At 37.3% G+C, this 16,167-nt stretch overlaps 1 long non-coding RNA gene across 1 annotated transcript; it reads left to right on the top strand.

Annotated features, from left to right (window-relative positions):
• The first annotated feature begins 9,593 nt into the window (after nt 1-9,593).
• On the top strand, nt 9,594-14,834 carry LOC139698088 (uncharacterized). Its single transcript, XR_011702845.1, has 4 exons — nt 9,594-9,674; nt 12,336-12,467; nt 13,928-14,008; nt 14,540-14,834. It is a non-coding gene; the product is annotated as an uncharacterized lncRNA (long non-coding RNA).
• Nucleotides 14,835-16,167: the final 1,333 nt, after the last annotated feature.

The following is a 16,167-nucleotide window of genomic DNA, read 5'->3' on the forward strand; positions in this document are numbered from 1 at the left end:
ACAAAGTTAACATAATAAACTTAATATATTTATTAAGTGTTAAATGGCATTATTTTGTAAACTATTGATCACTTTTTAATGCTTTTATTCCCCTTTTCTCTCAACCTCTGTCTACTCCCCCCCCCCAAATGAATTGCGAATATTAACCTTCGTTTGATCCAAGGACACGTGGAGTATCCTAAAATCCTCCTCTACCCCTTGCACGATCCCTCTAATTTCCCATCTGGACCCCCCTCTTCTCATCTCACGGGCGAAAGTCACTGAACTGCGCCTTCGATGTTGATGAGAAAACGACGAAACCCGTGAAGTCTTTTAGTAAACGAAGAAAATCACCAAGTAACCAGTGATGCTAGTGATACTATATTTAAATGTTTTTGCGAATAAATATTATTCTGTTCTGATAATATTTTAAATATTCATCGTGATTTTAGCATGAATGTTTTAAAGTCTGTGTTATTTTCCTCAATCCATAAATGTTATCCTTAAATACATATTTAAGCTTTCAATCGAGTGAAGAGTGGAATTCGCAAATTTTTTGTTGCGAATTAAATACACCACATGCGCGAACATTCCTGGTCACAAATGCCAGTAAGCATTTCGTAAATACGTAATTAATCACTCTCAACAAGGAGAAGAAACTGTACAGAGCTACAGAAATATTTCATTCATTGTGAAATTAATGTACGTATGCAGTGAGTCTCCTCTGAGAAATGAACCTTAGATATGAAGACCACTTGCACGTGAAGTGAAATCAACACCACGACGAGATCGTTCAGAAGTGAGTAAACGGTGCAACGGAGTAACTCTCACGGTCATGAAATACAGCAACTACCTAAAGTCAAACTCGGCGTGTGTCACTGTGACTTTCTTTAAATAAATAGCTGATGTAGCGCCGTAACCAGTCGGCAAAATAGGAACCAAAATATTAAAGATATTATTTTCATTTCAAACGTCCACCTCGATTCGTAAATTTTAAAAAAGGTCCCGTTCCAGTTGTGGTGGTTGCTGCTGGTAAGAAAGTCAACGCTCCAGTTTCCCCGTCGAATTCCTTGTTCCCCGAATTCGTGGACGGGACGATTGCGTGACGCGGGCTGATCCAAACCATTTCCTTTCGTGTCGCAACACTCCTGGGGCGCACAAAGTCTTTGATTTTAATTTAAAATCGGTCCCGCGGGTCGGATGGCGGTTTTTTTTTTCTCCCGAATCACTCGAGCAGAAAGCGTCCAAAACAAAAGAGTGGGCCCCGAAGCAGATTCGGCGAAGAGGAAAGTTCAATGCCACGCGTTCTTCGATCAACGGAAAGGAATGATCGCGGACGAAATTCTCAGTGGACACGCTGGTGCCCGTCAGCGTCTCTTCTCTGAACCGTTCTTGGCAGGTCGGGAGATTCCGAGTGAAAGTTGAGGATGCGTCTGGCGTTTTAATGCAAGGGCACTGCGTGTGGCCAAATAAACCCGTGCGCGCGAAAGAAAAGACAACATGCCTCCTGCGTCGCAAGTATTTCTGGAGCGGAAATAATCTGATTGGTTCAAGATTATTTTTCATAGCACGTTTAATAGATAGGATCTAAATATAATATGAAATTCGGGATTTTTAATGAGGCAGTCATTCTCCTCAAGCAAAAACATGAGGAGAAAATCTATTACCGCTAAAAACTTGTATCGATTTAGACGAGTGCCCGTGGCGTTGTGAGTCTCGTGTCCCCAACGTGACTTTTTGTCTTGTCAGGATTTCTGGCAACATGAAACGTTACTTCCGTTCTAATCGTGTATGAAAAGTAACAGCCTCAGTGTACTCAGAGAGATTTTCACGATAGCTAGAGGAGGTAATCACTGAAGAACTCCAGCATCAGAGGGAAACGGGAATCAATTTGGACGATTGGGCGTGACGTTACGAGTCACGTGACCCCAACGTAACGTTTTGTCTTGCCAGGGTTCTTGAAAAAAGAAAACATTACGTCCATTCTAAGCGTTTCAGGAAAGAAACAACTCTTTGGCTAAGGTTGATGTGATGTGGTGTATTCGGAGATTTTAGCGATAGATAGTTGAGGTCATCACGGAAAAACTCCAGCTTTAACTTTTTGATGAGGAATCGCATGATACACGACTAGTCGTGAGTATATACGTATCTTTAACAATCACGGATAAGTGAATCGTTAAGAGTGAAAGTGTTGATTTCTGCATGCAGCAGAGTCTATAGAAACAGGAACTGTCGTGAAATGAATTACCCGTCAAGTCTCTTCAGATAACATTTACTTTGCGTTGAAGAGATCCATTATCATAGTCGGAGGAGTGTTTTCTCCACTTTAAAGTGTACACGAATGCGCACATGCAGAGATAAAATAATCGTGGAAGTGTCATAATAATGACGCCGAGCGTTAAGATTTTATAGGGTGCCTAATTTTTTTAACTCATTACAGCCATTGATTTTAACATGATTAAATGAGGTTTGCAGCAGCATATGCAAAACTGCAAAAATGATGTAATGCGCATTCATGTGCACTTCTGAGATATATTGTTGGATCAGTAATGCAGGGGCAAAACTTGCGGAAAAAAAATGTGCGAAACGTATATAAAATCTGCGATACCTAACTAGTTATTTGAAATTTTGCTAGCGAATTTTATAGCCGTAATTTTCTTTCTGAAGTTAGAAAATAATCGTGAATGAAGGAACTATTGAAAGGATAAATATATTTAATTTACATTTGTTGGAGTAGTAATGTTACTACTCCAACAAATTAATTTTAATAACACTTTAATAAATTGAGTGATAACACTTATTAAGTGTTATAACTCAATTTATTATCAATTAATAACACTTATTTAAGTGTTTTAAATTAATAATTTAAAACACTTAAAAAAGTGTTATTAATTAATAATACTTATTTGTTAATACACATATTATCCAGACGCTAGTGATTTACAGTTGGAAAAATCACTCCCTCATCGGGGTTCGAACTGGATCCCTTGATTATGGATCGCTAGCTAGAGGAATCCTGGTTTCAATCCCATTGAGAAGAAATGATTTTTATTTTTTGAAAGTCTAGTTTTTGTGTGCACATCAGCAAGCGATTTCGCGTAAGTCACTGTTGTGGCGCTACCCTCATCTGAATTATTTCGGCTAAATAGTCTTCCCAATTCTTTTTTAAATCACGCAAAATATTACAATAACTATCACAAAAATAAAATTTTATTGTACCAATTTGACTATAGGGGAAATAGGCCGTTATTATTTTGCATTTTTATGTTTGTATGTGTGTACGTGGAGGTATTCCATAATATTAAATATATAAAAATCTAAATTAATGCACAAAATGTCTAAATTTCACATTTTAATTGAATTATGTGCCCCAAATAGTAGTAGTTATAGGGGAGGCGATCGACAGCTAAGGCTCATTTGCGCCATTAGGAATGTATGGGAAAGGAAGGGTGGAGAGGAGCCCGGCGTCGGCATTAGCCTGCTCTTTACGAAAGGCACCAAGGGGTCCGTAGTTTAACGTCCCATCCGATGGAACACGTACTTACTCAAAGTGCTATCCACAAAGCTTCTCAATTAGAGATCGGGATACCTCTAAAAATTATCTGCCGCCTAAAAATATATCTGGGATTCGAGCCAGCGCCCTCTCAGTGGGAAGCCTGCACGTTAGCCACGGCACCATCCCGATCCCACCTTATGTGCCTCCACTTTACAACTTTTCCCTTTGCATCTTCTATTGAAACAGTCGACGCGAAAACTCGGCATTTCCAACGACAAAAAAACCAGGGTTCTAAATGATTTTTCCCGAATGGATCGGAACCTTAGACGTGGAACTATATTGCGGAACTTATCACTCGATAGGTATCGAATGAAACGGTCGGTCCCGCTGCCGCATTTCTACTGGATCAACTGACCTGCCCCTCGAATCAGAGGCCATTATTGGCAAATTGGCAACCACAATTGCATTCCTGTTTACCAGAAACGTACAGATTGTCCGCAATAGCACTAGATGAGCAAATGTATTACGTCGCGTAAGTGGGTTATGTCGCTCATTGCGGTTTAAATTAGGCGAAAAAAACCGCATCATCACGAGAAGATGGACATTGGTCAAAAAACGTGGACTGATCGCAAACTGTCCCAACCACAATAGAGACTGTTTTGAAACCAATGTCAGGAAAAATTTGCAAAATAGATTTCATTAAGTAAAAACTTAATCATAAGATATTGATGGTGAATATTCTCGTGGATTAGCTCCATGCCGATCGAAATTTGCGGTGTACGTGTATTGCGGGAATTTGGGACGCAATAGGATACCACAAGGTCATAGCTATATTCTATCTATCCCTTGTTCTATATTCTCATTATCATGGTGACCGCGAAACCACTTATAACGCATTTAACTCGTGTTTTCCATCTCATACCCCATGCTCAGTTTTTACATGGTTCTGGCCATTGGTCTTAAGAAGTTGAAATTCCACGCTAGGGAGGGTATTCCCATGCGGTCGGATTTCGGGAGAATGTGGGGTGTCGGTGGACCGCTAGAGCGTGGTCAGGAGCACACATTAAGAGGCAGAGTATTTCATTCTTGTGGGACCGACTGAATCAAAGACACCCGAAAATGATTTCAACAAAAAGCTGCAAATGTCAAAAGTCGCATGATGCAAGGTGGGGCGTGAAAACTCCTCAAGGTGTTCCAGAAAGAATAATGCAACTAAAACTATAAACCTTTTTCTCATAGCCAGCGGCCCAAACCTATATTGCTTGCGTAGGATTTTTTTGAAAGTCGTCAACGCTTGAGTCATTTTTTTCCTTCCTCTCCTCATTTTTTGGATGCAGGCTTGAAATACTAGGTTATGAATTGATTGGGCACAATGCTACAACGATACAATGAAGAATGGTGAAAAGAGAAAAGTGGATAGAATTAATTATAACAACATTGAGCACAATATTACTTTCACTAACAGAGATGCCTCCTGTCGTATGAGAATTACCTCGGCGTCATTTAGAGTATGCATAAAATTAACTTAAGTCCATATTATATCTTCATAAAATTTACAAACGAAAATGATTTTTGATGCAAGATTCGTCTTTTACTGTAATAATACTTAAAGAGTGAATCGAACATTTAATACTGCACATTATAACTTATAACGTTTTACAAAAAATATACATTTGATATACTATATAGTCACACGGGAAATAAAAAATAACGATAGGATGATAGAAATATATATAAACATTTTCTCAACAATCAATAGTTAACAAATAATAAAAAGATGAAAAACCGAAATATATATATATATATATATATATATATATATATATATATATATATATATATATATATATATTTATATATATATATATTAATTCTAAAATAGTAAGTGACAAATTGTGAAATAATAACAAATAAATATTAAACTGGGACTTAACACTATAAAACTCCAAAGCTTTAACAAATATAAAAAAAATATCCTTAGATCCTGTAAAACATACGACTTATTCTTTAGCACTGCATACTTATACTTTTCATCTCCCCTAATGTCTTACAAAATCACTACTTTTCCTCCCTCTACCTCATTTTCCCAGCACTCCCATCCAATCACTGTTTTCAGCTTCACATTGCCTCTCAGCAACCCCTGTATCCGCTTGTCCGACTTTGTTTGATTTCCCCACTCACCATACCTAGAAACCTCACCTTTGCTATCACTTTTCGTCACTTTAATTTTTTCCATTCTTCTCCGCGTCCATATCTCCATGTTCTCCAATCCACGCTTATCCTTCTGCCTCAACAACCAAGTTTCTGAAGATAATAAAACGACGCTTTATATTAAAGTTTTCATCAGTTCTTTTTGATTTCTTTACTTCAGTTTCCCGTTATCAATTCCCGCCTCTTTGCAAAAGTAACTCACAAATGAATTACTGAAGTCTCGAATAGTCATAGCACATACTATTAATAATAATAATAATAATGCAAAGTTATACGTCTGTCGAAACTCAACGCTCAGTCATAATAATTTGAAGGTAATTATTTATTTATGAACTAGTCTTTGTCGACGACGGCCGCCATCCATCCAACGCCGCTCTCCGAGCGGACGACGGGACACACCACCCCTGGTCACTTTCACTCTCACCTCAGCCCTAATCCTGGCCGCGCTGCCAATCTCCATTTTCCCGTTCGCCGCGCTGACCCCATTCCGGCGTAACTATGCACTCAATTTAACACCCCCTTCCCTTTTCCTCCTCCCCGCGCTGCAGGCAATTTAAAGTGACAGCCGTGAGTCCTCGCGCATGTGTTATGGGTGCACGGACTCGACGCACTCCGCTCGGAAGGTCTAAGCGTCCATCGGCCGGCGTCCGACGCAGTTTGGTCATTGCCGGAGATTTCTTCTCAAGAACATCTGTCGCGTGCGCCGAGAATTCCGTTCGTTCCTCTGACGTTTTTACCTTCGGCCAAATCCGCCCTCGAACGCAGAGTCGGCAAATGGCGTGATGAAGAGTCACTCGTCTGATCGGACTTTCTTTGACACCTCTCTCCACTAGGTTTCCCTTTCGTATTAAGAATAGCTCGATCCCCCCAAAAGGTAGAAAGTTATCACGAGTTTTTTTGTCATTATTTTCGATTTCCCATCCTCCCCAGCCATACTTTTCTTTTCGTGGGGAGTATTCCACGACCGTTCCGTTGTTTTGGTCGATCCTTCGACAGCCTTACTTCCGGGAACGAAGTCTCCGGAGCGGAAATTTTTATTCTGCGTGCCGTGCTGGCATATTTCTGATATTCGAGCATTCCCCTAAAATATTCCCGTCTTTTCCCCAATTATCCGTGGTATTATTTCATCACTTTAAATAAAAAAGGAACTGATATGTTCTCTAGATCTGAAATCGGTGATGAAAAATTGCATTTACTTTGGTTAGTCAATGCTTTTCTATTCTGAGCCATCCTTTTTCCTATTTTCTCGTGATATCGTTTTAGTTGTACATGACTCTCCCGTACATAACCGTTTTTCTTTGCTAGTAGAGCAAGGTCTGTTTCCCCAAACAAAAATTAACTCTCAGTTATCGTTTATTTCTTTCGATGAGAATTCATCAGGGAAGGCATTTTCATGGTCGTACCTTGAAAATCGCTAAGTACGTGAGTATAGACGTCACAGTCACGATGAATCGATCACTCGTAACTGCGATGCCGAAAATTGAAGGTTTAAGAGACAAGGAATTTTTGTCGAGACGATCCCATCAATAAAAAACCACCATTGACCCAATATCATTCTTTGACGGAGTGAATTTTAAGGCATAATTGTCGATTAAAAAAGTAATGGATCCCACGGGTTGCCTATCAAACTTCGGTCAAATGGAGAACGAAATAGCAGAGACCGTAAATTTGATTGGCACTAGGTTTGTTTAAGGGGGGAGGTAAAAATAAAATTACAAGCATGAACAAACAAAAATGAGCGAGTGAGTGAGTGTGATTCACAAAGGTCTAACACATCCGAGTGATTGAGTGTCTGTGAACGAGAACTTGGGGCTTTTTCTTTCTTAATTTTTATTTCAATTTGTTTTTCATTCCTGTGCGAGTACAACGGGTCCCTGGCATAGGATATATTCTTTGCAAACCCTGAGTGCGTTTGTGAATGCGATTCACGAGAGTGACTGTTATTCCTTAACACACCTAATTGATCGAGTGGTTGTAGTTTGTTTTCTTATTTATTAATGTTGCATTGTTTGTGTGTGATCGAGGTACACGTGGGTCACTGTTTCCCAAACACACCCAAGTGACCTAGTGCGTGTTCTCTATCTATTGCCTTACTGTCCCCGGCGGAACATCCAAATCTGCATCGGTTGCCTAACCACCAACAAACCCCAGTGGGCATTTTCATCGCAGTCTCACGGTTATTCTTCCCCCGTAAATTCTCTTGGTGGACTAAAAAGAAGCGGAACAAAAGTCCGGCGTGGAATCTGTGGTGCGCAGTGGTCCAAGCTCACAATCCAGTCATTCTCGGTCAAGTCAATGACGGATCCCATGTCGCCTCGCTTTAATTCTGACGAAGGGTGCACACTTTTTATACTCTCCCGGATTCCCACCTTCCCGCTTGATGTCCGTTTGAGTAGGTCAAAAGTATTCCACAGCGACTTTCTTCGGGTGGAATATTAAGCCCTTTTCTTGAAGGGAAAAATACAATGTGTGCGTGGCAACCACCACACTTGCTCGGTACCCTTCCCGCGCCATTTTATTCAGGTTGTCACACATGTGGGACTCTTAAATCACTATCCACCCCCATCTAACACACTTTATGTTATGAATTTCACCTTGTCGTGTATGCGGTTTAAAATCATATCTACATTATTCCTATTGAAAATAAACTAATGTTTGGAACGCTTTACTATGAAATCTCAGGCATAAATAGTTAAAAATACGATTACGTCTATGGCTTTATTTTCTCCACCCATCTTCTTATCCCCATCTCAACTCCACCAAACTGCCCGGTTATTTTTACATCACAAATCTTGTCAACGTCCGTTCGCCTCCTGAAGAAACAAATGCTGCAAGTATTGAAACAAACTTCTGTAGCCAAGTAACTTAAACAATTCTCACTTAATTTCCAATAATAAAGCATGAAGATATACCATGGGACACACTACACTGTTAAATAAGCTACCTAAATATTTTCAGACCTAAACGGAATGGCGATCCATAGCTTAACTCCGATTCTGAAATTAGGGAAACTAAAAAAAATTATATATATAGAAATATATATAACAGGTATACACTGTATATGGTTCAGGGGTAGAGTGTTGGATTACTGACCGGAGAGCCCCGGTTCGATTTCCGTAAGCCTCTCTGGGCACCCTCAGCTCCACCCAAGCTGTGTAATTCTACGGGTACCAGATCTTCCTAAAAAATCCTAGTCGGCATAGGGAAAGGAACTGCGCCCTGATGATGTTCTACCCCTACCCTGATGAGTATGCACCAATTTCACTCACCGTCTGGCTTAGTATAATCGGGCACTGGGTAAACTCCATCCACCATAACCAACCAAACCGAAATTCGGTTTGATTACTGTGTTTATGGTTAATGTATTAATTTGAGGTGCCATGTACCTAACGATACTAAGGAACATCTGGAAACTATGCTCTCGTCTGTTTCCTGAGCAGCATATTTCAATTGAAAAACTGTTATTTTAAAAAAAGTAAAATTGTCTTCATTCTGGCGTAAAATTTTAACTTTGTCTCTAGCTCCATCATTAAGAATTCTACTGCTTGATATACATTTTCTTTGTTCCGGCCACGCAAATATTGTGAAGTTCCAGTACGGAATCAATCATTCATAAGATATGTTCATTAATATATCTGTATTTTGCCTTTTCTGTCCTTAGCCCACTAACCCATTGCGCTCCTTTCGAATCTTCCAGAGGTTAGAAGAAGACGTAGCCAAGGCGGAAACGGCCCAACTGTTGGCTGGAGCCATAGAAGCCGAACAGAAGCTTGAGGCCGGGATCCTATCTTCGGCTGCCGCTGTAGCCGCTGCGGGTCTATCCCCCGGGCCCCCCGGCGAGACCAGCGAGGCCCGCGAGAGGAGGAAGGCCGCCGCAGTACAGGAAATGGGAGTCCTCGAGGACATGGTCGAAAGGGATAAGAGAGCCGTGGAGATCATCCAGGGTATCCTCGGCGGCAGCAGTGGCGGGGGAGACGCAGCCTCTGGCGTAAGTGACGTCCTTCCTGACGCCCCTCGACTTATAAAGCAGGGATAAACCACGAATGCAGAATTTCAAAGGTCTATCAGGGAACTTGTTGAGCGACAAGATGAATCGAATAAAACGTTGTCCGTATTTTCGTACTTAAAAGTTGAACTCAAATGAGCTATCACAGCTAGAGGACAAGAGGTGAGAACCTTGAAAACAATGGAAGACCTTGGCCGTAGTCCTTGTTTATAGTAAAAACAATGAAAGCCAAGAAACAGGCAGATTCATAAGAATGCCCTCGGTTTACAGATAATTGAATCTTTGTAATGTACATTCATTATTTTTAATGACAAATAATTTATTCAAAAGTATATTAGTAAAGCGTTATTGACCGACGGATTTAATCTGCCATTGTCGCAAAACTCACCCATTATTCGAGCGCTCGTTTCGCAATAGGTGAGTGCAAATTTGATTATTACGATAAAATATTCAAAATAAATGCTCAACATTCCGTTAAATTTAGAAAAACACTAGAGCTATTTGTTTTCATTGATTACTTCAGGCAGAATTGAATTTGAAATACCGCGTGTTTTTCGAGTTACACTAGGTTTAAACCGAAATATCTTGAACACCATCCCAGATATCTAGCTCGAATTTGATATTTCTTGTTTTCTTTTTAATAAGATAATTTCGCTGAAAATTGAAAAGAAAAGATGGGTTCAACTATTTTCCAATTTGACGTGGACATGTTCAAACTGTACTACAGAGAAAAATTTGTAAAGTATAAAAATCACATAGTTGATAGCAATTACGTGTGAAGATGGAGCCATAATCCCGGTTTCGCTTTGAAACTGAAACCCTCTCAATCGAAACGCCTCTCGGAAACGTGTAAAAGTTTCCCTCTGGAAAATTGAAATATCTTCAATGCGTCAACGCTCGCTCGAAAACTCGGAACTTATATCCGAAACGCTTCGTTCGGCAACGAATTTCAAATTCCAAAGGTATTAGTTCTGCCCAGGAGAAAAAGGATGGGAAGTGGTGTTGTGGAGGAGAAAGGGACAGGAATGAGATTCCACCACTCTGTCCATTATGTTTCTACCAAGTTCTGCGCTTAGCTGAGTAACGGATGTCAAAATGGAGCAGGACCTCGTAAGGGAATATGTGGGTGGAAACGTCCTAGCTTCTTGGAGAAGATATCCGGTGGATCATTCGGCCAAGACTTCATATGATCCCTTGAATTTAAAACATTGGTATCCCCTCGCAACGATTGCGCTATTGGTTCGTTTTAGATAGCTTAATTTGAAATAACACGGATATTTCCCAACCCCCGACGTGAACTTCGGTGAGGGTTAGAGGAAGAAAAAAGCGTGAGGAAGGTGAGAGGAAGAAACTAGATCAAGTGAGGCTCGCCTAAGATCACTAGTGATCTGTCACTCTACATAATGTTTCTGTGGATAACATAATTGGACGACGTCTCCTTGTGAAAGGCACTTTATTGTGGCGTAACTTTTCCTCGGACCATGGCGATGCTATAAAACATTTCGATCTGTGAGTTTTATGACTACAAATGAAGGTCCCTAGAAGGCACATTACCATCCCCGTGCCACTTTGTATCTCCACCCAGTACTACAACATTCACTCTTCCGAAATATCTAAGTTGTTTTCTATTGAAGTCAATTGGCTGTCAAGCAATGCATATTACTTATTTTAATGATAACTTGAGTCTTCTGTTCATTTGTAAACTGTTATTATTAGGTCAACTAAAAATTAAGATGAGGAAAAATTACTTAAAGAAGCCCACTGCTATCATTAATCTATTCTTTAAATAATTACAGGATATTCAGTTTAATATTGAAAATCTCATTGTACTGCATCTATATTACCTACCCCCCCCCATTAAAACCATTGAATAATATTCAAACAATGAGGGAGGGCTTACATACATTATCAGTGGCATAGCGAAAGTGATAGGACTTCGGAGGAAAATTGAACTGATGTTGTGCAACACTAAAATAACACTGAACTATCATAAGCAGCATCCTATATCCTATTGATATTCCCTTTGGACGCCTAAGAGTCATTCGCTTAACTTATGGCAAATTATTAAGGTCCAGAATTCCCATATCTTATGGAAGATAACTGGAATGATTCTGAACATGAAGGAAAATCATTGATTTTCACAATTTTTTGTCATAATGATTTCCAGAATGAAACTATCAAGTGAAACACATTAAAATGTAGTATCTAAAAAAATATTATGGCAGTAACTATCACTGAAGTTTAACATAATAATTTTTTTATATTTTTATCAAGGTTTAAAGGTATAAATTCACGGTGCTGCAGAATAAAAAGTTTGTGTATAGAAAAATATGTTCAGCAGTCCATTAATCAATAAACAGCATTTTGAGATTTCAATAAGTACTGAGATATTAGTTTTTAAGAGCTAATCATTTAGGCTAGTATTACTTAACATTTCTTGTAGTATTATATGAGTACACCAATCCCATCAGAAAAGTCATTGAGATGGTATTGTATGAAAGTTATGCTGTCAGTTTGAATTGATTAAAATTAAACATGCTTTAGCAACATTTTGGAGAGGGACAGGATGTTCTTGTGGAAAAAGGATAAAGTGACTTTTGAGGAAGACCTGAGTTCCATACCTTGAGCGTTCAAATTTTCCAGGATGCTAAACAAGATGATGGAAGTGGAAGCGGAGGTTCTTCAGGATCTGGAGGCATCCTTTTCAGCCTCATCTCGAGTTTCTTGAGTGGGAGCAGTTCCTCCTCATCTGGATCAGCTAAGGCTACAGATGATGTAAGTACTCCGATGTGGTGAGCCTACCCTAGCCAAGGTATTAAGGGGTCATTATTTGGTTTCCTATATGCTGTAATAAAACATTGGGGAGGGATAAACTTCGTTAAGTTTCTGATAAATAGGGATAAAAAATTAATGACAATTAAAATAATTAGTTATAAATAATACCCAACCCATGCAGTTGTAATTTCACAGCATTTGATGTAAACTTTCTATAGTGTTTATTTCTGAATGTACATTCATACAAGAGGGATAATATTATTAAATTTTCATAATACACAAATATTAAGTGCTATGATAATAAACACCATATTTATAATTCACAATCCTTTTCACTAATCAAAATAAATAATGTGCTGTTCACAATATGTAATCATATATAAACAAAGTTACTGCTGTTATCACATGAGCACGTCACTTTTTTGGGTGCTCTCTGGTGTGTAGTTGTTAATACCCATGAAAATGAAGTGCGCTACCCATAATGATCCAAATTTAAAACTGATGCTACTTACATTATCATTTAATTAAAGATAAATTAGATGTTATTTATACACTGCCATTTCTTATAAACAATAATGTTGTTACTATCACACTTGCAAAACCTTCTTGGAGGTTCTATGTATTCAGTAAGTTAGGCTGCATGAAAATGAAGTTCAGCTCACATGATATTACATAGTTGAAATAATTGTAATGTACTAATCCCTTCATTAATGAAGAGAAATATTACTCCCTTCATGCATTGTCATCACACATTAAACAATATCGTTGTGTAAGAATGTGAATATCACATTTTAACTATATCCTACAGGAAATAATTAATAATAATTAAAATTTATCAAGCTTAAGAGGAAACATACAAAAATATTTAGAAATATGCCACTAATACATGAAAAGATCATAAATAAGGTGAATATTATGAATGTGAGACAGAACCTCACTGAAAATTTTAGGGTGGGATTGTTCAATTCATGTTTAATATAAAGGACAAATTATCTGCAAATGAAAAGATATGAACATACAAAACACAAGTACTTTTTGTGACACTTGCGCTTTCCCATGAAATCACTCTCTAAAAAATCACATCATTTAGGTATTGATAAATTGAGTAGTTTCAGGCGTGATGTGGTGGAATTTTAACATAATAAATAAGAGATAGTTACAATTTTCCTGACCTGAAGATGATTTAATACTTCGAAATGCAGTTGTACTGTTAAATTTATCTAGGGGAAAAGTGTTACAATCTTTTCTTTATTTAGGAATTAGATTTGTTAACCATTATGAACTGCAATTGTTTTCTGATGTACAAAGGTACATAACAACATTGAAATCAGTCACCTCTCTTTCTATGCAATGCATAGGAACTAAAATCGGCATATAGCAAAATCATCTAACCAGCATAAGCATATAAAATTGCAGCATCTACTGAGATCAGCTTTTAAACTCATAATTTTTCCTTTCAGACCACAACTGATGATGAAAGTTCTGGACGTCAATTCAGTGCCTTAGGATTAATCACTAGTTCTGTGTCAACAGTCCTCAGGGTAAGTTTGGAAAAGTTTTTCATAAAAAATATTTTAATGTGAACCCACAATATATTGTTTTATATTCCAAAAATACCTGCTGAAAACTGTGTAATGTTTTCGCACACCTATATTTGTACCAATGTAGGATAATCTATCTGAGCCAGTCGGGAGGTACCAATGTATGAACTAAAGTACTCGTAGAACTCTTAGAAATAGTGCATGAGATAGGTTCCTAAAAAGCAATCTTTGTGAGGATATTATAATCCAAATCAAATTTAAATACTTAAAAATCTTAAGATAAACATTTTTATGTAGAATAGAAACTTTATGATAAATTTATCTGTATTTATATACTTATATTATTAGTTGATTATGCTAATATGTTATTACTCCTTGCAAAAAATACGTTTAATCACAAAAGTAGCATATTATGAGAGTTTCATTGTAATAAGCAATGTTGATGTTTTACTTAATGTTATTTTTTTAATTAATTCTTGACTGAATGATTGAATTTTCAAGTTGACTAAAAATATTGTACATCTCTTTCAGATCAAATTCTCCATCTTCCGCACCTTGTTTTCATTTGTGAAGGGACTGATCATACCGTCATCATAGGCACACCAACAATTAGCATAATACTCATTGTTATGTTTCATCAGTGGCTTTTTTTAAACCCTAAATTTTATAATGAGCATTATTTTATGACCAATATAAATGCGCCAAACCATACTTGGCCTGTTTTCCCCTAAACATGAAGTTTCAACAATAAATTATGCTTCATGAAGATTATTTGAAATGTTAAGGGCTAGTCAAAAATAAACTGGGGCAAAAGTTTCTGTATAACAAGAGCCTAATTTGTGCAGGGAATCTTTGCTGCAATATATTTATAATATCATCGTGGCCTACTTTAATGACAGTATTCTTGCCTAAGTTGATACATATGAATGGCTAACTGATGATATTCAGCATTGATTAAAAAATTGTATAGAATGCAAAATCCAACTCTTAAGTTAGTGAGGTACATTTTCATTGAACTGCATCAGCCTGAGGAACTTTAATTTAGAAAAATTTCATCCGAAAATTCATAAAACTACCAAGGAAATAATTTTAGTCATAGCAGATGAAATTTTACTGCCACAGTAATTTTATTAATTCAATGAGTGCAATCCTATTAGTGGGATTTGCAGGCACCATATTTTTCCGTGGCATGCAAATTATTTTATGCCTGATAATTTTGTATCTCAATCACAAAAAGTAAGATAATATCAAGAAGAAAAAGCCTCTCCTATATCCTGGCTTGGTATTTTAACATTTTTTTCTGAAAACATTATTCATAATTAAGTACTTATCCAAATGATAAGCACATATGCATCATCTTTTTAATGAGAAAAAAAGCAAGTGTTATTTATGAGGGCCTAAGTAATGTGCCTGGTCCATTATTTATGGAATGTCATTCTGCAATAATTGTGGTAATGAGGGAAGGGACCATGGCTTAAGATTGCAATATTTTTGTAAAAAGAAATACCTACCATTTTTTTCCTGTTTCAATGGGTTAACGTTTTTAACTACCGAGACCATATTTTTGTGAAAAAAATTGTTTTTAACATGAGAAGGGGGGACCACATTTTTTAAAAAAAAGCTTCATTGTAGCATGTTTCTTCAATGTGAATATAAGGTATTATTTTGTCTTCAATTCCTCTTCAAATAATATTTATAAATTGGAAAAAGGGGAAAACACAATTTAAAATGATTTGTTCTACAGTTAATTCATTCTTTCTTTAAAAATAGTTTCTCGGTTTTTAGAATCAGAGCATTTGATAATTACAACACCCATTAAAAATTTTATTTGAGTTCTTAGGCTCACTAATATTACCCATTGCAAAGTCATGATTAGTAATAAAGGTGAGCTACAGTAGGTAAAAATCTCCTTTGAAAAATTCCAAATAAAGGGTTCTTATGAGATAAACATTTTGTCAAAGAGCAGTTAAAAATGTGGTCAAAATGGAGATAAATCGATTGAGATATGCTAATTAAAATGGTTTAATTTGTTTCCCATTGCAGCTCAATTTGTATATAATACTATTAAAGTTCAATTGTTGTACAAGTGTGAATGAAACCTGTACATATATTAAAATACATACATACTTATTTCCTAATTAACTAGCAATAATTTTTAT

This window comes from Hetaerina americana, unplaced genomic scaffold, assembly GCF_022747635.1.
Source record: "Hetaerina americana unplaced genomic scaffold, ioHetAmer1.1.p SCAF_8, whole genome shotgun sequence".
NCBI lineage: Eukaryota > Metazoa > Arthropoda > Insecta > Odonata > Calopterygidae > Hetaerina > Hetaerina americana.